We start from the raw sequence: 25,296 nt of genomic DNA on the forward strand, positions 1-25,296 counted from the left end.
AATTCACCTGACCAACATGTCTTTGGACTGTGGGAGGAAACCGTAGCCCCCGGAGGAAACCCACGCAGACACGGGGAGAACATGCAAACTCCACACAGAGGACGACCCGGGATGACCCACCAAGGTTGGACTACCCCGGAGCTCAAACCCAGAACCTTCTTGCTGTCAGGTGACCGCGCTAACCACTGTGCCACCATGCCGCCAGATAAAGCACTATTTAAATGTAATCCATTTGTCGTGTATGAAACACTAATACTGTTCTAAAACTGTTTAAGTAGATAACTGGAAAGTGCACACGGCAGACTTATGACAGTAACGTAGTATATTTATTATTACGCTGTAACAACCTAGCTATCCCGAGTAGAGCGGAGTACCAAGAGAACGCCCTGGTGGCGATTCTGCCTTATATACTCTTCAGGAACAACCAATAGCTGACCTCCACCTCATTCAGCACCAATCACATTTGAATGTGCACATTCAAAACCAACCAACCCACACTGGTTAATATTCTGTGTTGGGAACACCACAGCTCCTCCCCTGTAAATTCAAACTTCTTTTTTTTTTCTAGGATTCTAACATGTCCTTTTTGCTCTTAAGCTCATAACCATGTACAGTATTTCTTCAACAGTAACCATACATTACATTACATATTTCTTTTCTCTTTTTTTAATAACCAATCTGCATGTCAGTCACAAGTTCAGTCTATCAGGAGGACGTCTGTCTCTCACAGGACGAGTGTTCCTTTCCACAACTGGCGGTGGTGGTTCTACAGGTTGTTCTTCCACAACCTGTGGTTCAGGATGTTCTGACACATCAGTGTCTGCATTGAAATCATCAATCTCCCAAAAAGCTCTATCACAAGAGTCCATTTGAGACTGATTTGGAATTCCCTTGACACCCAACATCTGGTTCACATGTCTTTTCACACAATTTCCATTTACTTCAACACTGTATGTGACAGGACCCAACACTTCACTTATGACTCCATTCAACCATTTCTCCCCTCCCCTGTAATTTTTTACCAACACGTGTTGACCAACCTTAAAAGACCTAACACGGGGAAGATTTGGTTCAGACTCGGTCTGCATTCTCTGAGAGAACTTTGGTTTGATAAGACACAACCTGGTTTGCACCTGTCTTCTCAGAAATAGCTCAGCTGGGGTCTTTCCTGTCTTAGTATGGGGTGTGTTTCTGTACCCAATCAGAAAATTTGCTACACAGTGCTCAAGCATCATACCACCAATGGCTCTATTCTTTGCAAGGGATTTCTTAAGATTTTGGACCAATCTTTCAGCTAAACCATTACTTGCAGGATGGTATGCAGGTGACTTGATGTGTTTTACTCCATTTTTAGTCAAAAATGACTCAAACTCTTGCGATACGAACTGAGGTCCGTTATCAGTTACAACCTCTTTAGGCAACCCATAAGCTGCAAATAAATTTCTCATTGCTTCAATTGTCTTAGATGAAGTACTGTTGCTCATGGGAACTATCTCTGGCCATCTAGCATAGGCATCCATCACTACTAAAAACATCTGCTTGTGGTCCTCAGCAAAATCAAGATGTACTCTTTCCCATGGACTCAAAGACCATTTCCATGTATGTATCGGTGCGGTAGCAGGCATACTACGCTGCTGCTGACAAATAGTACACTGATTCACTTCACGTTCAATACTGTCATCTAATGTAGGCCACCAGAATAAACTTCTGGCGAGGGACTTCATTTTAACTATTCCCCAGTGGTGCTCATGTAATTCTGACAATAGCCTGTCTCTTAGTTTATCAGGCACTACCACACGGTAACCCCATAATAAACAATCATCCTCAATGCTAAGCTCTAATTGTCTCTGAAAATAAGGCTTCAGTGACTCATCCTGTACATGTTTAGGCCATCCAGTTAACACCAACTGTTTAACCACTCTTAACACAGGATTTCTGTCTGTTTCTTTGGCTATTTCTCTAGCAGTAAGAGGTAAGTCTTCCAGGTAAGACACTCTGTAAATTGGGTTTGACACCACATCTACATCAGGCTTCACAGGTAATCTTGATAAAGCATCAGCATTGCTATGCTGCTCTGACTTCTTGTATTGGAATTTCGTATGTATACGCTGCCAAAATTAGAGCCCACCTTTGTAATCTAGCGGCGGCCAGTGTTGGCACACCTGTTTTAGGCCCCAGAATTTTGAACAGTGGCTTGTGGTCTGTCAATAACAAGAATTTCCTTCCATAAAGATACTCATGGAATTTCATAACTCCAAAAACAAGACCCAGTGCCTCTTTTTCCAGTTGAGAGTAATTCTGTTCTGTTTTAGTTAACATTCTGGATGCAAATGCGATAGGTCTCTCACTTCCATCTTTCATTTTGTGGCTGATTACAGCACCAACTCCATAAGGAGAAGCATCACATGCTAGTATGATATGTAACTGCATCAAAATGTACTAACAATTTATCTGACTGAAGAGACTTCTTTGCACTATCAAATGCACTTTGACATTTCTCTGACCATTCCCAGGTTGCATCTTTATACAGCAATGCTGTCATTGGACGAATCAGAGTAGATAGATTAGGGATAAACTTCCCATAGTAGTTTAACAGAGCTAAGAATGACCTGAGTTCAGTTACATTTTTCGGAACTGGAGCCCTCTGAATAGCATCTGTCTTTTCCTTCATTGGATGTATGCCCATGGCATCAATGACATGCCCTAAGTATGAAACGCTGTTCTGCATGAATGCACACTTATCTCTTTTTTTTTTTTTATAAATTTATTTCTGATTTTTCCCTTTTTTCTCCCAATTTAGTGGCCAATCGATCCCTATTTTAATTCAAACACCCACCCTCGCACTGTATGCGTTCGCCAACTGCATCTCTCCGGCCGGCAGTCTCGAAGGAGACCGCCTCGCCACTTTCGTGACAAGGCGACTCCAAGCCGAACCACTGTTTTTCCGACACACACAGAGATGCATTCACGTGACGAACACAAGCCGACTCCGCCCCCCTCCCGAAGACAGCGTTGCCAATGATCGCTGCTTCGTCGAGTCCGGCCATAGTCGGATCTGACGAGACCGGGGCGCGAACCCCAGTCCCCAGTGGGCAACTGCATCGACACAGAGCCGATGCTTAGACCGCTACACCACCGCGGACCACACTTATCTCTTTTAACCCTGAGATTGTAAGTTTCAAGTCGACTAAGCACCTCTTCCAAGTTAGTCAGGTGCCTTTCTGTATCTTTTCCAGTAATTAAGATGTCATCTAAATAACAGATGACCCCTTCCATGCCCTGAAGAACCTGATCCATAATCTTTTGAAAAGTAGCAGGGGCGCTAGCAACACCGTAGGGTAACCTATTGTAGTGATACAACCCTCTGTGTGTGTTGATAGTTAGGTAATGTCTTGAATTGTCCTCTAACAGAACTTGCTGATAAACCTGCGACAAGTCTAATTTGGTAAACTGCTGACCTCCTGCTAGTTTAGCAAATAAATCTTGGGTTTTGGGTAGTGGATACTGTTCCACATTCAACCATGGATTGATGGTGACCTTGTAGTCTCCACATATTCTCACACTATCATCCTTTTTAGGCACACAAACTATTGGAGCTGCCCACTCACTGTAATTAATGGGTGAGATGACACCTTCAGCTTCCAATTTTGCCAGTTCTCTCTCTACGGCTTCTCTAATCGCATAAGGTACGTTTCTAGGCTTACAGAACTTTGGCACTGCATCTGGAACTACATGTAGTCTGGCTTCAATACCTTTTAACTTGCCTAGCTCAGGTTTGAACACTGATGCATGTCTGGCACACACATCATCCACTGTATCAGGAGCCACTCTGTTGACTCTTGACCAGTCTAGCTTTAATTGACTTATCCAGTCTCTGCCCATTAATGCAGGACCTCTTCCTTTCACGACTAGTAGTTCTAGCTTTTCTGAGTGTTCCTTGCATTTCACCTTTGCTGCGAATTTTCCTATCAACGGCAATGATTCCTCGCTGTAGGTTTTCAGCACACAATTTGCAGGACTAAGTTTCACATCTTTAAACCTGCGTTTAAGTAGAGTTTCAGATATCACTGACACGGCTGCGCCAGTGTCTACCTCCATTTTCACCCTTGTACCATTTACACTGACATACACATAGTAGGGTTTCACAATGTCACCTTTACCCGTGTCCATTGCAAAAAGTTCGGCCCCTCCACTGTCCAATGTCTGACCAGTGTCAATGTTCTGTACAGCATCCACCCTGCACCTTGTCGGCACACAGCAGTCGTCTCTGGCACTGCAGAGCTGAGGCTGGATAGGATCTCCACCTGCCCGAAGACTGTAAGCGTTGCTCTGGTCCACGTGCTGGGGAGCGTTGCAACCAAGTCTTCCCTGCTTTTTGATAGCGCTGGAATTTGTACATGTCCCGTGCTTGAGAGCGTGGCAACATTCCAAATGCCTGGTCCCTTCCGATGCCTTGCCATAGCTTCCTTCTTTAGTTGAACGGCATGCTTTTGCGATGTGTCTCTTTTTCTTGCACTGGTGACACATCGTCCTTGAACCTGCATTCATCCGGTCTGTGGCCTTTTCCATTGCAGCGATAGCAGGGCTTTCCATTAGCTGTAGACTTTACCGTAGCCTCTCTATGCTTTAGGTTAGCCTTCTTTTCTACCACATTAGCTTTATAGCCTTTCTGTGCAAACTGTTGCGCACTGTTGCCTTTTGTTACCTCAAAAGAAAGCGCCATTTCAACTGCGAGCTGTAACGTTAAGTCTTTTGTGTGAGCAGCATTGGGTAACCGATCTCTTAGCTCACTGCTCTTAACTCCACAGACAAACCTATCACACAGTGCTTCATTTAAAAATGTTCCAAATTTGCATGTGGCTGCTAACTTTCTCAAACTTGCAATGTACTCCCTTATTGTTTCGTTCTCCTCTTTGTTTCTTCCGTGAAACTTGCATCTCTCGGCAATAAAGTTGGTTTTCGGGATGTAGTGCTTTTCTAGCATTCCCACCAGTACTTCATATGTTTTACCCGATGGCTTATCTGGTGCACACAAATCCATCAGCAAGCTATGTGCCCGTTTTCCTACCACCGTAAGAAATACCGCTTTGGTTTTCTCATCTCGAGTGTCCAATCCATTTGCTGCGATAACTATCAAAACTTTCCTCACTTTCCTCGAAGTGGAAACCTTCTGGCTTACCGAATGCCATCTTCTGTTCGACGGTCCTTTCACTCACCGAACGTCTCCCTGGTTGTTCGTCGTTTACTTCTGCCTCGCTGGAGCCGCTTGACATGCTAACTCTGTGACTTCCAACTTAAACATCCCATCCTCGTCGCCAAACTGTCGTGTATGAAACACTAATACTGTTCTAAAACTGTTTAAGTAGATAACTGGAAAGTGCACACGGCAGACTTATGACAGTAACGTAGTATATTTATTATTACGCTGTAACAACCTAGCTATCCCGAGTAGAGCGGAGTACCAAGAGAGCGCCCTGGTGGCGATCCTGCCTTATATACGCTTCAGGAACAACCAATAGCTGACCTCCACCTCATTCAGCACCAATCACATTTGAATGTGTACATTCAAAACCAACCAACCCACACTGGTTAATTTGTGTGTTGGGAACACCACACCACACCATTATTGTTATTATTATTATTATTATTATTATTATTATTATTATACGCTATATTTTAATAGTTATTTAATGTGTGTATGTGTGTGTACGTGTGTGTACGTGTGTGTGTGTGTTCACGTGTTTTATACATGTGGTTCTAGCAGATCTCTAGGAGACTTGGACAGATCCCAGACTGAGGTGAACGTCATTCAGTCAGTCATACAATATGCAGGAACAATAAGATAACGGAAAGGCTACTGAGATTAAGATTAGTTGACAATATACTAGCTGTATGAAACTGTGGTCGATGTCTGATCCTCATAAGCCCATGTTCAACACTCTGATGCTTTTTCATATTTGTCTTGTCGTTGAGGTTGTGTATTAGCACCTGGTGGAAGCTAGGCAGCATTGCATCATGTTGTGCTTCTGTCAGGATCTGTTATGTCTATCGGGACGTGTGCTTGCATCACACTAATGCAATCATTCTGCTTAAATTTCGTAATTTAGCCCTAACTAAGGGAGCATACCTAGTGTTCACCCCGTGCCAATACAGTAAGTGCTTTGCCTGTACAGCTGTTGATGGTTGAACTCTTGTGATGACCAGTGAGCATGTCAGTAATCTTGCTCATTTACTCTGTCCTATAAACACCATCTTAGTATTTATGTGACACTGTATCTCCATTGACTAGGGCCCCCAGTGCCACTGAGGAAAGGGGGTCCATATACTATGTTTTGGTTTGCATATGTGGTTCGTGTGCGTGTGGCTTGTGCTTGGTGTGTTGAGTGTGTGTTTGAGTGTGAGTTTGTGTAAGTATGAGTGATTTAACATAGGCCCTGGCCAGATAATAACATGCCAGATTGATAAAGAGTGCCGCTAACTAAGCATTCTGAGAGGATCCTTTCTGTCCCTACATCCAACACACACACACACACACACACACACACACACACACATGCACGCACGCACACACACACTGCGCCTGTCTGAGACTTGTAATGGGACCACTGAGAGATTGGTGCTGCATCAGTCACAGTACAGGTACATATATGTACACACAAACATGACCAGATACACATACACACACAAGCACATCGTCTAGAGCTAGATTGAGCATGCTTGTGAATTATTGAGGCAGGAAACCCTGTTTTTATCTTGGAGGTCGCTGTTGTACAGACATCAGCAACATCTCGTCTGTAGGTGCATGCGTGTGTGCGTTCCGGCTGTGTTTGTGTGTATGTGTGCACATCTGTTAAGGTGTGTATGTGCAAGGGTGCGTGCACGTGTATGCATGTGTCTAGTTTAATAGCATTAACTCCTGCAAGCGTGAAAAGAGACAGTCTCCCCCTATCTGTCTTTAAGAGCAGGGCTGAGGCAGGAGAATGGCTAAAATGAACTAATGGATCTTCGTGGTGTCCAGGCTGGGCAGGAGACGAACCTGTTAACCGCAACCCAAACCACACCGCCCCACTCAGCCCAGTGTGCAAGCCTGCAACAGAAAAATGGCACAAGATCATAAAATGCTTGCCTGATGACATGTTCATAATTAGTGCTACATGTATTTAAAGGGCAGGTTCTGACATTTAATATGCATGTATTGGTGAACCCAATCCAAGACATACCTCAACTTAGTGCCAAACGTTTCATGTTTTGGAAAACTGGTGCTCTCAATTTTTAAGCAATACCGATACCAGTCAGCGGGGATTCAATTTTTGGTTTCTCTTTAATTTCTCTTACACTCCAAAGCAAATCTTATCAGACAGCTTTGATAAATATTTTTTAACTTCTTACATTAGTTATGCATATACAGTCTGTATAATTTGGGGAACTAAATGAAATAGTGTTTTATTTTGACAGACGTTACAGACTCTTTGGGTTGCTGTTGTAACAAATGGGAACACAAGGGCAAGCTGTAGCACACAAACAGGTGACAAATGGGAACACAAGGGCAAGCTGTAGCACACAAACAGGTAACAAATGTTGAGACAAGTTTGCTGCCAAGGTTTCATGAACTAATAAAAGCTGTCCAGATTTATTAGATGTCCTTAGAGGAGGCTCGTTTATTGATCAAAAGCTTTGGCTTTTACAATCCTGAACACACTGTAAGAGCTGTAACTACAGTGTGTGCATGATAACAACCCAAGATAGCGGATATTGAACCATTATAACAAATCAGAAAAGCAGCTGCTGTCCTGTGTGGCTGTCATGAATCTAAGTGGTTCTGTCCCAATCCTCCCTCCAGTCTTGTGCATGCTTTGGCTCGAGGACCACACACACACACACACACACACACACACACACACACACACACACACACACACACACACACACACACACACACACACATACACAGCATCAAGACCATGCCTCACAGTAATCGCACCGCAAGGGATGACGGGTAACCTGGTTAGGGATGTCAGGAGCGTAAATCAACTCCAATCAGTGCTGCTCTCTCATTGGTCAAACAGTCCTCCACCTCCAACAGGACTTCATTGGTCACCCGTCCATCCGACTGTCTCTTTAAATCTCAAACTGACGAGCCAGCTTTCAACAGGAAGCATTAGGTATGGGAATTAATTCAAGCTCCAATGCCGTAATGCAAGCGAATAGTATGCCAGTCTGTATATGGCTAATGCTACTTCAGACAACAGTAGATCAGTATTACTCTTTAGCTTCCACGTATGAAGCTGAGCATTTGCTTTAGCTCACTGGTCCTCAATCATGTGCCATGGATGGGGCTTAATTTGTGCCAGATTCGGGACCTCCCAGACCGGGACCGGCACCTATTCGATTGGATCTGGCACCTCCTTTGTCACTATCAAAATCTGTAAATACATTTTGGGTAGTATTTAATGTCATCTGTTCTGTCATTCTATTATTTCCCATCGAAGGTACTCATAAATCACTTGTTTGCCCGTTTTGGATGCATTTTAAATCTGATTTAAAAAAAAATAAGAGAAAAACACCAGGCCACTCAGTGATGCCTGAAGCATGTGAGCCCCCCCCCCCCTTTCTCCCCAATTGTATCCGGCCAATTACGCCACTCTTCCGAGCTGTCCCAGTCACTGCTCCACCCCTGCTGCTGATCCAGGGAGGGCTGCAGACTACCTTATGCCTCCTCCGATACATGTGGAGTCGCCAGCTGCTTCTTTTCACCTGACAGTGAGGAGTTTCGCCAGGGGGGCATAGCGGATGGGAGGATCACACTATTCCCCCCAGTTCCCCCTCCCCCCTGAACAGGCACCCCAATTGACCTGAGGAGGCGCTAGCGCAGTGATCAGGACACATACCCACATTCGGCTTCACACCTGCAGATATGGCCAATTGTGTCTGTAGGGACGCCCGACCATTTTTTAATTCATCTCAACTTTAAGGGAACAAAGGAGCGATTGGTATCTTTCTACGGCACAGTGGCGCAGTGGTTAGCACGGATGCCTGACAGCAAGAAGGTCCTGGGTTCGAGCCCCGGGGTAGTCCAACCTTGGGGTCGTCCTCTGTGTGGAGTTTGCATGTTCTCCCCGTGTCTGCATGGGTTTCCTCCGGGGGCTCCAGTTTCCTCCCACAGTCCAAAGACATGCAGGTCAGGTGAATCGGCCATACCAAATTGTCCCTAGGTATGAATGTGTGTGTGTGTGTGTGTGTGTGTGTGTGTGTGTGTGTGTGTGTGTGTGTGTGTGTGTGTGTGTGTGTGTGTGTGTGTGTGTGTGTGTGCCCTGTGATGGCCTGATGGCCTGTCCAGTGTGTCTCCCCGCCTGCCACCCAGTGACTGCTAGGATAGGCTCCAGCATCCCCGTAACCCTGAGTAAGGATAAACGGTTTGGATAATGGATGGATAATGGGATGCCCGACCAAGCCAGAGGTAACAAGGGGATTCAAACCGGCGATTCCCGTGTTGGTAGGCAAAGGAATAGACCGCTATGCTACCTGGACACCCCAAGCATGTGAGTTTTGTTCATGTCACAGGAGCTAATGTTACTGCGGTTTGAATTAGGATACTCCCAGCAACAAGGAGGACTCTGGTAAAATGTCAAAAAGGCAATCAGATTTGTTGAATTTCTTCAAACCAGTAGGTCAGCCAGACCCTGAGCAGGCCAAATGTGTTCCAGCGGATCAACAGGATGGCGATAATGGCAGCACAGCGATGAGACAAACAGACAGACAGACAGTCAACGAGAGAGAGAGAGAGAGAGAGAGAGAGAGAGAGAGAGAGAGAGAGAGAGAGAGAGAGAGAGAGAGAGAGAGTTGCAAATCATAAACAGCTGTTTCCACACACCCCCTCTGCTAATTTTGAGTGGTTATTGTGAATGCTGTGCTTAATAAATGTAAATAAATAATGCTTTGTTTGTGATGACAGTTTTGTTTAGTTTTAATGGCTAGTGTGTTGTCCAATGTGCTCCAGGCACCATGGATCCCTCAACCCGCCAGAACAGCACCCTCTCTGTGTTCAGGGACCTACCCCCTGATTTACAAATTAAGCACCGAACATGGAGGGCCGTGTACTATATGCAGGTTTTCTCCCCCAAACCAACACCACATCAGCTTACTCAAACCGAGTCCTCCTCTGTCTGTTTGAAGGTGTGTTGATTAGTTAGATCACCCGGTGTAGTGTTGATTTGGAAAGAGAGCCTGCATACACATGGCCCTCTATGGCACATGACTTTAGCTTCACACACATTGTTGGGTGGCAAGTACACAATTAGATTGTATTAAAAATAGCCTAGTTGCATGCTTTGAACTTCGCCAAGTCAGCAAATGCCTAGATATAACTGGAGTGTATTGGATGAGCAACAGTGGGGAATAACAAGACAGCTGGGATATTACAGAAGGCTCCAGGGCCAGGATGCATGCCAACTGTGGATCATTCACTAAACTGGTTTATCTCCTTTAAGCTCTATTTACATACCCGTTAAATTTCCATGTGCCTTTTTTGGAGAACAATGCTGTTTGTACTCCAGATGTTCTTACTAAGTCAAACCTTGTAAGTATGAACATACAAAAAAAAGAAGTGCTATTAGATTAGATTCCCCACTATAGGGCCAGTTCACCCAGCTAGTGCAGTTATTTTTGTTGTCTTCCATTTCTTTCTCTGCTGTAAAATAGCAGGACAAGGGTTGTCAGACCTATATATATACACACACACACACACACACACACACTCAACAAGGCAGATATACTATTTGAGCGGTCGTATGTGTGTGAATGCAGCTGCACTGACAGCATCTTCAGGGGGTGTCCACCATTAAGCCATATAGTCAAGTCAAGTCAATTGTATTTGTATAGCTCAGTATCACAGATTAGTAACCCCCTACACCATTGATTATTCCAACCCAGGAACTGCGACACAAACACACACATTAATAACCACTGAGATGCACAGCAGGATTGATCTCGATCAGTGACATTGATTAGCCGGCCCCCTACACTGACCAGAAGATGCCAGCTGTGACAAGCCCTTCAGCTTCTCGAGGGCTCCATCTCCCACACGCACAATGAAAATAATGACGTTGTGAGCGTTATCGAAGGGAGAGAGCCGACCGACAGCAAAAGGGCAGGATATCCACTGGGAAGCAGGTACCTTACTGGAGCCCCCCCCCCCCCACCTAAAGCATGCATGGGTCTGTGTGCATGGATAGGTATGTACCATGTGTGAATGCACATACACATGCATGCCTGCATGTGGTGGGGGCATGTTATGTGTAACTAATCTCCAGTCTCGTCTCTCATGGGCTTGGTATGTGAGTGCATATGTGGTACGTGATTATACTCACCAGTGGTCTTGTGAAAAATGTATCCGTTGTGTCTTTGTGTTTTTGTGAGTTGGTGTACCCCTGGTGTGTTATCATACTTGCCATACAGGCAGAAACTCTGTCTCTGAAAGACACATAGACATACACATGCACACACTAACACACACTAACACACACACACACACACACACACACACACACACACACACACATGCACACACACACAGGCACACACACACAGACACACACACAGGCACACACAAAAATATACACATAAACACACATACTTGAGATGTGAGGGACTTTGATTTTTTTCAAGGCTACGCTATAGAGCAGGTGGGCGGAGATCTTCAAACAATACCAGATTTTCAACAACACCACTCTTAACACCGCACCACAAATCTGGTGCTAATGATTAATTGCTAAGCTTATTAAATACAAACACATGCATACACACATACACGCACACACACAAACTCTACGAATTAGATTTTAGCATGCAATGACTCTCTCAACCACAAGCATACACACACACACACACACACACACACACACGAGTCTGCCTTATAGATTCTGTGAGCGCAGCACTTCTCGAGGCCTGCTCCACTCGTCCTCTCTGCCCCTGGGGCAAGGACCATCACGCTTCATACCACTGATTGGGATGAAACACCGCATTAATAAACGAAATGATTGGCAACAGAGAAAAGAGACATTACACCAGAAATGTGGGCGATGCACGACGGTGCTCCATTCATTCAGGGTGGTGATGGCTGTGTCGGACGGTGAGCATGTTTGCCCTCGTGGCCGGGGCCAGCAGAGGTGATGGACAGTGAAAGGAGCATACAAATGATCAGCCACCCACCGGGAAAATCATCCCACCATGGATGTTTACTGCACAGGGACCACTCTGTGTGAGCCTGTGGTTCTCGGTAAATATGCCTGCTAGGAGTGTGTGTGGTAGTGTACACTCTGGGGAGGGGCTGCGAGGTGGGTTGCCAGAAATGCAGCAAAAGAAGAAATGCTGTGTGTGTTTGCGTGGGTGCATGCACATGCACCCGTCCGCTGTCCAGGTGGATGTATTCTAGGTCAGGCTGTTTGTCAGTGCTCAGACCAGATCGATATGGCTCTAATCTAAGGCTGTATGATGTGATTGATTAGCTCATTCTCTGAGGCCCGCACATAGACCTCCAACTGGTGTGATGGAGACACACACACACACACACGTGCGCGCGCACACACAGACACACATGCACGTGCACAGTCTCATGCACACATATGAACAATCAGTTCAGCTGAACAACAGAATTGATCTGGGCTGAGATGGAATAATAGTAGATTGGTTTTGTTGGTTAAAAACTGGACACTGTCTCAGAGGGTCAGGGAAGGATGATAGGAGCAGAAAACATTAACGGGTTCCATCTTTCATGTGTGAGATATCAGTTTGTGTGTTTTTTTCTGAAATGAGTTTTCCTTCGCTGCATTACAGTACTTGTGTGACGTTACACTTATTGAGTCAGGCTGTCATGGCCCCTGGCACCCGGGCATGTTCCTGTAATGCACAAGCTTGTGATGTTGACATGTTGTGATGTTTGTTTTAGTAAAGCACTGTAACGTTTTAAGATTAGTGAACAGCTCCTTTTGATTGGTCAGAGGGGGCGTTTTAAACAGGCAGCGCTGCTTGCCTCACAGCATGGAGGAGAGTTTGCATAATTTCCATGTTTGAAATGTTAATACCACCTGTAGGCTATGTTATAGTGAATCTACTCAGTGAGTGATTCAGAGTGTGTGTGTGTGTGTGTGTGTGTGCGGTGTGTGTGTGTGTGTGTGCATCTGTTTGTATACCGGTTCTACATCTAACCCTATTTGACATGCATGGTGTCGATATCTCCTCATGAACCAGTGGTGAAGAGCTTTGGTTTTGGTTTGCCCGCTAGGCTGTACTGATCCGTCTGTTCTCATCCATCCTTGTTTTCCTGAGATCAAACCACTCCATGTTTTCTCTTTCTGAAGTTAACTCAAACAAAGTTAAACTTTATATATATATATATATATATATATATATATATATATATATATATATATATATATATATATATATATATATATATTGGACGTTTTTTCCTATCTCACAGCCAAGTTAGCTGCCCTTAAAGAGGAGATGTGTATCTTTGTTGTTTGTAACTGTGTTCAGGTCAACACAGTGCAGGGCCTCACCTTGCATTGGCTGTTGTCCCCCCTTAACCTACCAAAACAGCCCATCACCCTGCAGGATGTGTGCTGTGGTTGAATGGATGACATCAACCTCCTATATGTGGTGAGTCCAGTCATACATTCTGTCCCAGGGGTGGCTAGCCATGTGCCATGGAGAGCCATGTGTATGCAGGGTTTCACTACAGCCAGACTCCACAACAGGTGATTTCACTGATTAGCAACCCTTCAACCAAAGAGGAAGACTGTATCAGTGAAATCACCTGGTGTGGAGTCGGGTTGGAATGAAAACCTGCATACAGGTGCATCTCAAAAAATTAGAATATTGTGGGAAAGTTCATTATTTTCCGTAATTTAATTAAAAAAGTGAAACTTTCATATATTCTAGATTCATTACACATAAAGTGAAATATGTCAAGCCTTTTTTTGTTTTAACCTTGATGATTACGGCTTACAGCTCATGAAAATCAAAAATCCGGTATCTCAAAATATTAGAATATTACATAAGACCAATCAAAAAATAAGGATTTATAATACAGAAATGTCGACGTTCTGAAAAGTACGTTCATTTATGCACTCAATACTTGGTCAGGGCTCCTTTTGCACGAATCACTGCATCAATGCGGCGTGGCATGGAGACAGTCAGCCTGTGGCACTGCTGAGGTGTTATGGAAGCCCAGGTTGCTTTGATAGCGGCCTTCAGCTCGTCTGCATTGTTGGGTCTGGTGTCTCATCTTCCTCTTGACAATACCCCATAAGCCACAGAAGGTCATTGCTGAAAGGGCTGGCTGTTCGCAGAGTGCTGTATCAAAGCATATCCATGGAAAGTTGACTGGAAGAGAAAAGTGTGGTCGGAAAAGGTGCACAAGCAACAGGGATGACCACAGCCTTGAGAGGATTGCCAAACAAGGCCGATTCAAGAACTTGGGGGAGCTTCACAAGGAGTGGACTGAGGCTGGAGTCAGTGCATCCAGGCCACCACGCATAGACGTGCCCAGGAACTGGGCTACAAGTGTCACATTCCTAGTGTCAAGCCACTCCTGAACCAGAGACAACATCAGAAACGTCTTACCTGGGCTAAGGAGAAAAAGAACTGGACCGTTGGTCAGTGGTCCAAAGTCCTCTTTTCAGATGAAAGTAAATGTTGCATTTCATTTGGAAATTAAGGTCCCAGAGTCTGGAGGAAGAGTGGAGAGGCACAGAATCCAAGTTCCACAGTCAGTGATGATTTGGGGTGCCATGTCATCTGCTGGTGTTGGTCCACTGTGTTTCATGAAGCCCAGAGTCAACGCAGCCGTCTTCCAGGAGATTTTAGACCACTTCATGCTTCCGTCTGCTGACAGGATTTATGGAAATGCTGATTTCATTTTACAGCAGGACTTGGCACCTGCCCACAGTGCCAAAACTACCACGGTATTACTGTGCTTGATTGGCCAGCCAACTCGCCTGACCTGAACCCCATAGAGAATCTATGGGGTATTGTCAAGAGGAAGATGAGAGACACCAGACCCAACAATGCAGACGAGCTGAAGGCCGATATCAAAGCAACCTGGGCTTCCATAACACCTCAGCAGTGCCACAGGCTGACTGCCTCCATGCCACGCCCCATTGATACAGTAATTCATGCAAAAGGGGCCCCGACCAAGTATTAAGTGCATAAATGAATGTACTTTCAGCAAGTCGACATTTCTGTATTATAAATCTTTTTTTTGATTGGTCTTATGTAATATTCTAATATTTTGAGATACCGGATTTTTGATTTTCATGAGCTGTAAGCTGTAATCATCAAAATTAAAACAAAAAGGCTTGACATATTTCACTTTATGTGTTATGAATCTAAAATATATGAAAGTTTAACTTTTTGAATTAAATTACGGAAAATAATGGACTTTTCCACAATATTCTAATTTTTGAGATGCACCTGTACACATGGCTCTCCATGGCACATGGTTATCCCCCCCCCCCCCCCCCATAAAATGCTTTGCAGGGTAACTCGGGCTGCAGTTTGTCTTTATTCATGCTCAATAATCCAGGTAAGGAAATCAATGAAAGGTGAATCAGTTCATCTGGACACAGCGCTTATATACAGAAACGTTTCATCTCTCATCAAAGTGACCACTTCAGTCTAAACTGACTGCAGGCACCCCCACCCTTATAAACAATACAGTGGCATAACGACCGAAAACAACACTCAGTTTCATATGCAAATTGGCATGACCATTAACTAGACTTACAATGGCCATGTGTACTATTCACAGAGGATTTGGGAATGTTTGCAATGTGCTCTTATGTACTCTATGTGAAGAGAGAACGACCATCCCTGAACTGGGGGGGGGGGGGGTCTAAGCATATATCTTTCCCCATTTTGCCAGTTATGCCACTGTATTGTTTATGAGGGTGGGGGTACCTGCAGTCAGTTTAGGCTGAAGAGGTCACTTATAGTTGAGCGATGAAACGGTTCTGTAAATAAACTTGTGAGATGAACTGATTCAACTTTCTTTGATCAGGCTGCAGTTGTTTGACATGCTTCTCTGCTTTCTCTTTTCTTACTTCTCTCCTATAGAGTAGACTGGAGTTTACTCTGACCCAGCTATTCAAACAGTTGCTGGGCCTTAAACATAGTCTCACACAAATTTTGGGCCACAGCTCTGCCGCAACTCCCAACCCCACATCCGGCCTCGGATGCCAACACCGTCGCAGCCTCGGGCCGAAATCCAGGACCAGTCAAGGTGCCCTGGGTGGTCTCTGAACGCCTGCTGGCCCAGTCGTCTGTCTGCACCCTGAAGCTGCGCTGTACAGACCTGCTGCCTCTCAGCCTCATAGGGCCGTACTCACCGCAGGTAAACACACAGTCGTCTACAGATGAGGCCATTCTGCTTCATCTCCCTCGGTCAATGGAATCTGCTCTGTCCTTTTCTCCTTCTATCCCTCCATGACTCCCCTTCCCTCTTTGGACCTGCCTCTATGGGGTTGTTTTATCTCACACCCAATGCTCCCCATTCCACCCATCTCCTCTCTTCCTCCACCCCATGGGAACAGGGAAGATCCCTTCATGTGTTGCCCAGGTCTGGCTCTCTGAAGTGTGTGTGTTTGTGTGAGTGTGTTGCTGGGTATATGCATGAATTTGTGCACGCGTGTGCATGTGTGTGAGAGGCAGAACAGAAGAGAGAGTGAGAGAGAGAGAGGGAGAGAGAGAGAGGGAGAGCGAGAGAGAGAGAGAGAGAGCGAGCGGGGATTTGAAAGCCCTCAGCACAAGAGGGTGTGCCACTACAGAGCAGGTGTCCCTCCATCTGTGCTGATTGCAGTTTACTTCATCCTCTCTGTTTCTGTTTCTCTCTGTCTTTCTTCTTGTCTCTCTCAAACTCACATATGCAGGCACATATGCACACAAACAAGCTGACAGACGCACAAAAGCGGTCACACAGAAAACACATACATACAGATAGCCTCGCTACATGGACCTGATGCTGCTCTGATGAGCTTTCATACAAAAGCATTTGCTACCGGGCAACACGGCGTTACACAACGACAACGAGAAAGACCGTACGAGAGGGGAGAGGAGGATGAAAAAGGACCCAGCAGAGTGCAGGGGAACAGAATGGAAAGAGGAGGAGTCCTGGTGAAACAGAGGGAAGTGAAGCCACAGGGAGGGCAGGTTGGGGAGTGGAGACACGGCTGTGTGGCATCAGGGGACGAGGAACAAAAGAGAGAGCGACACAAAAGAGAACTTGAGTTGGCGTTATAGAGAATAAAAGCCAGTGTTTACGGTGAGGCAGATAAAAAGTAGTCCCGGTTCTAGGGGGAGGTGAGCACCAGCGTTAGAATAAATAAATCGTGTCTAAACGGAGAAGAGAAATGCGTAGAGAAAGTGATGTTGCAGAGGCATTAATAAGACCGCCAAAGCTCATATGCAAGCATTTCAATGTAGTGTTTGATACCGTTGTGTAGTAGTAGTAGTGTGTGTGTGTGTGTGTGTGTGTGTGTGTGTGTGTGTGTGTACATACTACATGCATGCATGTGTGTTTACATGTGTGTGCATGTGTGTGTGCGTGCCTCAGGGGAACGAGAGAGTCCTGTAGTCCAGGTTGGCCATTAAAACGTATCTGAAGGCTGGTGGAGGCAGCTGAGGCTCTCCCCGGGGAACCAGCTCAAAGCCTGTATGAGTGGAAAGATTGTTTAAAGGAGGTTGATGGATAGATATCTGCATATATGCATATATGGATACTTAGATAGAGAGATATATAGATAGACAGATTGACAAAGACAGACGGACAGACAGGAAGAGATAGAATGAATAGGTGATAGATAAATAGGTAGGTAAGTGGATAGATCAACAGATAGATAGATGTAGATGCATAGGTGCATGGATAAATACATAGACAGACTGATAATTCTGATTTTGAGCTTTATTTTTTTTTGCACAATATGTTTAGTAACCTGTTGTCTTTCCTATTGGAGTACACTATAAAGATGGCATGGTTTTAATCGGCCATGAAATCAGTTGGCTGTCTTACCTTCTGTCTATTTTCACTTGGCCAGGCGTCTCCCCCCCCCAACGCTCAGTCCAGACTGGTCCTTGTGTGTTCCAGGGGCGATCTGACCTGGATGTGTGTGCAGATGAAGGTGGAAGATATCCTGTCCCTGTTGCCTGCGCTATCCCAAGAAGCCCAATAGAAAGCCACACAAGCTGCCTAGGCCATCATTCACACACAACCATGCACAACACATGACGCCCTCTCTCCAGGTTAGCACAGTCTCTCTCTCTCTCTCTCTCTCTCTCTCTCTCTCTCTCTCTCCTCTCTCTCTCTCTCTCTCTCTCTCTCTCTCTCTCTCTCTCTCTCTCTCTGTGTGTGTGTGTGTGTGTGTACTTGACTCACTGGATTATATATATATATATATATATATATATATATATGTATATATATATATATATATATATATATATAATCCAGTGAGTCAAGTAAATTCTTTATGAGACAACACAAGCCTGTTTCATGCCATAAGCAATCATCAGCTGACAATAAAGCTACTCGGGTAAGAACATACCATTTACTGCCTCGTCGTGCACGTCACGTGCATAATGTCCAATGGGGAAGGGAGAGGTGCGACATTCAAAAATTCAAAAAACACGTGATCCCTAATGGTCCAATGGGGGGGGGGGGGGGCTTGGTATTTGTCTATTGGCATGATTTGTTTATAATTACAAAAGGTATGTCTTCAACTGCTGGCCAATTCATTCCGGTTATTCAATGTGGACATTTCTGGTTCATAAAGAATTTACTTGACACTGGATTTATATATATATTTAAATAGTGCCACTACCTAGTGGATACCTCAGGAGAGGAATAGACTAGGGGAGTAAACCCCTACAGAAAATCAACATCCACAGTGCTGTTGTTTTTTGTTTTTCTTGCCCTTTTGCATCTGTTTAAGTCAGAGAGTACTTTTGGTGTCCTGTGTGGCTGCTGCTTCTCCCTCTCATAGCCCCCCCCTCCTTCCTACCCCCCCCTGTATGTCTGTGTTATGTTTATCTGTTGTCGTCTCACCACTGTTTATTGTAAAGCTACTTTGAGTGTTAATAAAACGCTATATAAGATATTATTATTATTATTATTATTATATATGTGTGTGCATGTATGTATGTAAGTATGTATGTATGTATAATGTCTTCTCCTGGATCGCCACCTTGTCATGTGGTGAAGCTTGCATGTGTGTACCAATGATCCCAAGAGCTGTGCCGTCCAGGGCTTGGCTCCAGGTAGGGTCACCCAAGGCGGTTAGGTCAAGGGGGAGGTTCCAGATGAAGCGCAATCCAACAAAGACCTCAACGGTGAAACTGGTGGAAGATGTCTTCGGGTCACAATGCCAGTGAAGGTGGATGAAAGGTACAATAGAGGGTGGTCCCCTATCGTCTTGGTTCTCCATGCCATTGGACTCTGGCCACCCCCTTTCAAGGACCATGTGGTGGCTGCAGGTGCATCAGCCACTCCTGGTAAAAAGCTGTCATGCGCAGGCGTCCTCCCATAATGCGGCTCCAGGATTGGCCTCAACACCCACCTGAGGACCCAGAGGGAGGATGGTCATACTTGACCCCGAGTGACTGCCGATGTATATATGTATGTATATGTATATATTCAAACAAATGCACACAATGAATGACTACTTTTCTATTTCCTGGTGTGCATCAGTCAGAGGCAGCAGAGGCAGACCTTCCATTCCATGGCAGTGTCCCCTCCTACCTGCCAGCCAATCACATTAGCCCATCCAGGGCTTAGAAAATGCCCACTGTGATTTCTAAAAGAACATCCAACACAATTTATGTGAACCACTGCAAGGTAACAATTGAAAAGAAAGCATTTTCACTAGCCTTATACAGGTTTATAATGGAAGGCGACCTCATGAAAAATGCATGTATGTTGACATCCTCATTTGTCATGGCTTTCTTTGCACATTATTATGGCTGTCACTTTATGTGTCGGCTCATTTGTGTTTGTGTGTCTCTGTGTTGCATTTGTGTGTTTTCAGATATCTTCTGCTGCTACTATTTATTGGAGGAATTTCTGTTTATTGGTGGAATTTCCTGAAGACTTCCTCTCGGCATTTGAATGGAAACAGTCAAAACTCAGAGTCGCAGTTGAGGTTCTCAGCACAGCAGGAAGGCAAAACGATAATGACCACCTGGACTGCATTTAGTCATGTTTAATGAAAGCAGGCTGAAAAAAGACGTTTGTATCAGGATCTTCTCTGCCGGTGAGGTGGCCTTGCCCCACTGTAAGCAGAGCTTCCTGCAGGCAGCTGATAGGCTGAAGAGGGAATCGGACGAGCAGAGAGACCGCATTTCAATGGAGTTGAAGAGTCTTACAATTCTGCCCCCCAACAACTGGACCCAATAAGGATGGAGGGGTGAGAAAGGAGTTGTAAGCATATACCTGACAATCAGGCCTCCATCAATCTCAAAGCATGAGTAGAGGACACACAACCTCAGTGTGAAGACATCTGTGACAGTTGATGCTGTCTCTAATTCCTCTGCATCATCCAATCAAAACCCTATCCATATAACCTCAAAGTGTCCCAGTACTCCATGTATGGCTTTGTCCAATCAGAACTCTTTCCTTTCCACCGTGGTGGTTCTAAGACTCTTAGTGTCCCAGCTGCCTGGGGTCGACCAGAGGCCGACCAATTAGAGGACCCGCTGTAAAGTTCTACCCAGGCCTCCATGGCAGAGTTAATGCTGCATAGCAGTGTGACATCATCATCAGACAGACATCTGGAGTGAGCCCAGAGCTACTACATTCAACAGTCCCACCTCTGTGGTTTTATTAATGGTGTGAATATTCATTGTACTGGAAGGTTACCCTTTATATCTCATGCCACACCTTATTCGATCTGAATCATTAAATACTCAAGGGGGTGAATGGAAATTCGAATGCTCTCTTTCTTCCTTCCTTTCTCTCTCTCTCTCTCTCTCTCTCTCTCTCTCTCTCTCTCTCTCTCTCTCTCTCTCTCTCTCTCTCATTCTTGCGCTCTCTTTGAAAGGTGATTTAAGGAAACAGGCACCACTTAGAGGCAATGAGCTCTGGAGTCAGACAGAGTCCACGTCTGGATGCATCAGTTCAGCCATGCGCGCGCGCGCGCGTGTGTGTGTGTGTGTGTGTGTGTGTGTGTGTGTGTGTGTGTGTGTGTGTATACATGCATGTCTTGGCGTGTGTGCCTGTGTGAATGTGTGACTGAAGGTGTAAGCCTGTGTGAGGTACTATCGCAAGCACCTGTCGGTGCACTTTTATGGGGTTGACCTCGCACACACACTCTCTCTGCTCTCCAGATGCATATTCAGTACATTCAGCGTGTTGGTGGTAGTGAGACGGAAAATTGTTCTATGCAGCTGGGAGTGGAACAGTTTGTTTTATGTGTCACCATTTTCGTGAACAGGCTCTCTCATTCATTATACTACTGACACTGGTCTTTCTATTCATGCAATAAATAAAATACATTTGGGGAGGTCATGTTATAAAGCCTCATTTGGGGGCCTCATTTGGAGGTCATGTTATAGAGCTGTGATGGCCTGGGGCCCTGTGATGGCTTGGCAACCTGTCCAGGGTGTCTCCCCGCCTGCTGCCCAGTGACTGCTGGGATAGGCTCCAGCATCCCCACGACCCTGAGAGCAGGATAGGTGGTTTGGATAATGGATGGATGGATGTTATAAAGCTTTATTTGCTTTATACTATGACTTTGTGGTGTGTCTTCATGTCTCAGGTATGGGGACACAAGAACATCACATTGATTAAAGTGATGTTTCACATTGGAATTCTTTCTAGTATCAGCAGTGTACAGCCTGTCAATTACATATGTAAAGATTCTAGAAAATGCTGAAATGCAGGCCAGAAACTTAGACAAGTCCTGACATAAACAAGTCCATAACAAACATGCAGCCATTGGGCCAATCACTGACGGCTATTAAACTTCCCACCATATTGGAGGTGAGTGATTTCTGGAAAGAAGTGTGGATTGGATTAATTACAAAATTCATTTAGAGTAGTTCAAACAAGGCAGAATCACTATGCTATATTAGTATATATTTTCTTTTTTTTGCCATTTTGCGCCTTTTATTAGATAGTGGTAGTAGAGAGAGAGACAGGAAGGGCAGGGGATGACATGCAGCACGGTAAGGACTCAGCCTTATGTGGTGTGCGCTCTATCAGGTGAGCCACCGGGGTGCCCCCAGTAGATATTTTAACATGTCTCATCAGAACAGAACCAATCATCTTTCGAGATGATTAAAGACCTCGTTTTTCCAGTTGTTGTCACCATATTTGCTTTTTTAATAATGTATTTTGCTTGTACAGTACTCTGCATTGCTTATTTATCTCCATAAGCGAGGTTTCTCCTAAACCCTCTGAGAGCCCATTTGGAGCTAATTTACTCCAGCAAACCCAATCGGACTGGTGTGTCAGCAGACCACCGACACAACTGCAGCCATGCTCCCTTCTCCTGAGCTCCTCTTTATTCCTGAGCTCCTCTTTCCTCATGAGCTCCTCTCTCCTCTCTCCTCCTGAGCTCCTCTCTCTTCCTGAGCTCCTCTCTCCTCCTGAGCGCCTCTCTCCTCCTGAGCTGTGGCACCTGGAGGGTGCCGCCGGCCTCCCCCAGTCTCTCTGCCTGCCTCACGCATCCATTTCACTCCCATCATCTTCAATCTCCTGTCCTCTTTCAGTCGTCTTATTCTGCCCCCCCCCCACTTTTTTAACCCAGCGTCTCCTCTCCTTTTCTTCTACCTTCCTTTTTTAGCCTCAATTTCTCCCCCTCCACCCTGCCACATCTATCTCCAGTTGTCTGCTCTATCAGTCCTCTCAGCGTGGCTGTCTTCCATCTGACGGCTTCAGAATGGAAACAAAAGAGAGTGAGGAAGATGAGGGGGGGGGGTTTGGATAAAACAGCACAAAGCCAAGTGAAGTCATACTTTTAGCCGTGCTGCCTTTTTTCCACTCTTTCGCTCTCCCCTCTACTCTCTCTTTTGCTTCATGTCTGAAAGAGCTTTTATTCCACAAATTTCCCCTGCTCTCATGAATAACACATGAGCATCAGCGGCAACTCTCTCTGTCTTTCTTTCTTTCTCTCGCGCTCTTTCTCTGCATTACATCCATCCCATTCTCTTCCCTTTTGTCTCAGAAATACACACACACACACACACACACACACACACACACACACACACACACACACACACACACACACACACACACACACATACACACACACACACACACACACACACACACACACACACACACACACACACACACACACACACACACACGAATACATGCACTTACACACATTTCACTCACAGATGGCCTGGTCGAGGTCATTTCCTCTGTGGCTGGAGGATAACTGGATTTACCAGTCTGTTGTGTTCTGTTGTTCTGACAGATCTGTTTATGGACAGAAAATGGCAAAAACACAATCAGCTAATCAGTTGCACCACCTCTTTTCTCTGTGTGTGTGTGTGTGTGTGTGTGTGTGTGTGTGTGTGTGTGTGTGTGTGTGTGTGTGCACATATGTGCTCGTGTGAAAGCGTGGGTGTTTGTAAATCTTTTTTTTTCCAGAAATCGGGGATTTGTAGCAGCAGCAGCAGCCCTGCTACTGAGCAGACCGCCGTCGTGCTTGAGAGATGGCAACGCTGGTTAATAGCACATCAACCTGGCTGCAAATGGGGGAATGTTTAGTCAGTGTGTTTGGCAGATTATTCCATTACACCTCTCTGTGTTTTGCCGTGAGGGCATAATGGTGTTATTGCTCACTTTTGTCACTGCGTGCGGGTCCAATTGGTTTTGTGATTTCCCCATTGAGTCTGACTGAACTCGTGCTGTAACTGCCAGGGCAATTTTAATTTGAAATATCGTTCATTTTGTGGTGAATGCTTCCACCTTGGGAAAGTAAGGGAACGTATTGTACATCCTTAGAGCTGAGCAAATAAAGCTCCCTAGGAGGACTTTCATGTTCACAAACCACTGAAGGTGGAAGCAAACTGTTTGGCTGTGGTGATTCTACCCTCTCATCTTAGTCCATGCCAGGAAAAGTGTCCCGCACGCTCAAGTTTTTCTGATGAACAATCAGTTACTGAATTGGCATGGCTCAGGAGGGAGAGCGGGCCGTCTAGTAATAGGAAGGTTCCTGGTTCGATCTCCGGTTCCTGTGGAGAGCGTGTTAAAGGGTCTTTGAGCAAGACACTGAACCCTTAAGTGCTGCTGATGAGCAGGTTGGTGCCTTGTATGGCAGCCTCCACCATCAGTGTGTGTGTGTGAAGGGGTGAATGTGAGGCATACACTGTGAAGTGTTTTTGAGTGGTCAGTAGACTAGAAAAGCTCTATATAAATGCAGTCCCTTTACCAGTTTTACCATTCAACCCCTGTCTCAGAATCGTATGACAATGTTATTCAATAGAAATCTCAGATTGTAGATTAAATGCATTGATTGAAAGAGGTGCTCGATTTTTCAGCCACAGTGCTGCATGGCTACTGAGGCCGGGAAGGAGAATGGACCATCACACAAAGTGCATGTTTAGATTTAGCAGTGGTGTGTGTGTGTGTGTGTGTGTGTGTGTGTGTGTGTGTGTGTGTGTGTGTGTGCGCGCGTGCGTGTGTGTGTTGTGCATGTGTGTGTATGTGTGCATGCATGTGTGTGTATGTGCATGTGTATGTGTGTGTATGCATACGTGCATGTGTATGTATATATATATATGTATGCATGTGTGTATGTATACGTGCATGCATGTATGTGTATGCGTGTGTGCATATGTGTGTGTGTATGTATGCATGCGTTCATGTGTGTGTGGCAGCCCCTTCTCTGTGCAAGCAAGTGTCGGGACGGAAATAACCAAGTTAGCCAATTAACTGTGCGTGAAGTCTGCACAACCTATATGGCCCCAGTGACAGCTTAATGCTTCCATGGTTGTAAATGAGCACACACACATTTGTCTCTAAACTAAACAAACCGTTAAAGTTAACTATTCCTCCGGGGAGTATCGTGTGTTGAGAGGCGCTGAAATAGTATGACATATTCCGTGTTTTGGACCCGGGCTGTCAGTCAGCTGCCAGCTTTGCTTTAAGCTGCACCGTTCCGTCTCGAGGGCGTGAATCAACCTGCAGACGGACAGGCAAAGAAAGGCAGACATTGTTGTGTTTCAGGAGATTTTGGGTTTTATTCAAGCAGGCAACGCACCAGTCTGTAAGAAGCTGATTTAGCTGTC

The 25,296-nt window shown here is 45.2% G+C and overlaps 1 pseudogene; it reads right to left on the reverse strand.

The window, feature by feature from the left end:
* Positions 1-1,271: 1,271 nt before the first annotated feature.
* LOC130112212 (uncharacterized protein K02A2.6-like) lies at positions 1,272-16,425 on the reverse strand (annotated as a pseudogene).
* Positions 16,426-25,296: the final 8,871 nt, after the last annotated feature.

The sequence above is a fragment of the Lampris incognitus genome, chromosome 1 (assembly GCF_029633865.1).
Source record: "Lampris incognitus isolate fLamInc1 chromosome 1, fLamInc1.hap2, whole genome shotgun sequence".
Lineage (NCBI taxonomy): Eukaryota > Metazoa > Chordata > Actinopteri > Lampriformes > Lampridae > Lampris > Lampris incognitus.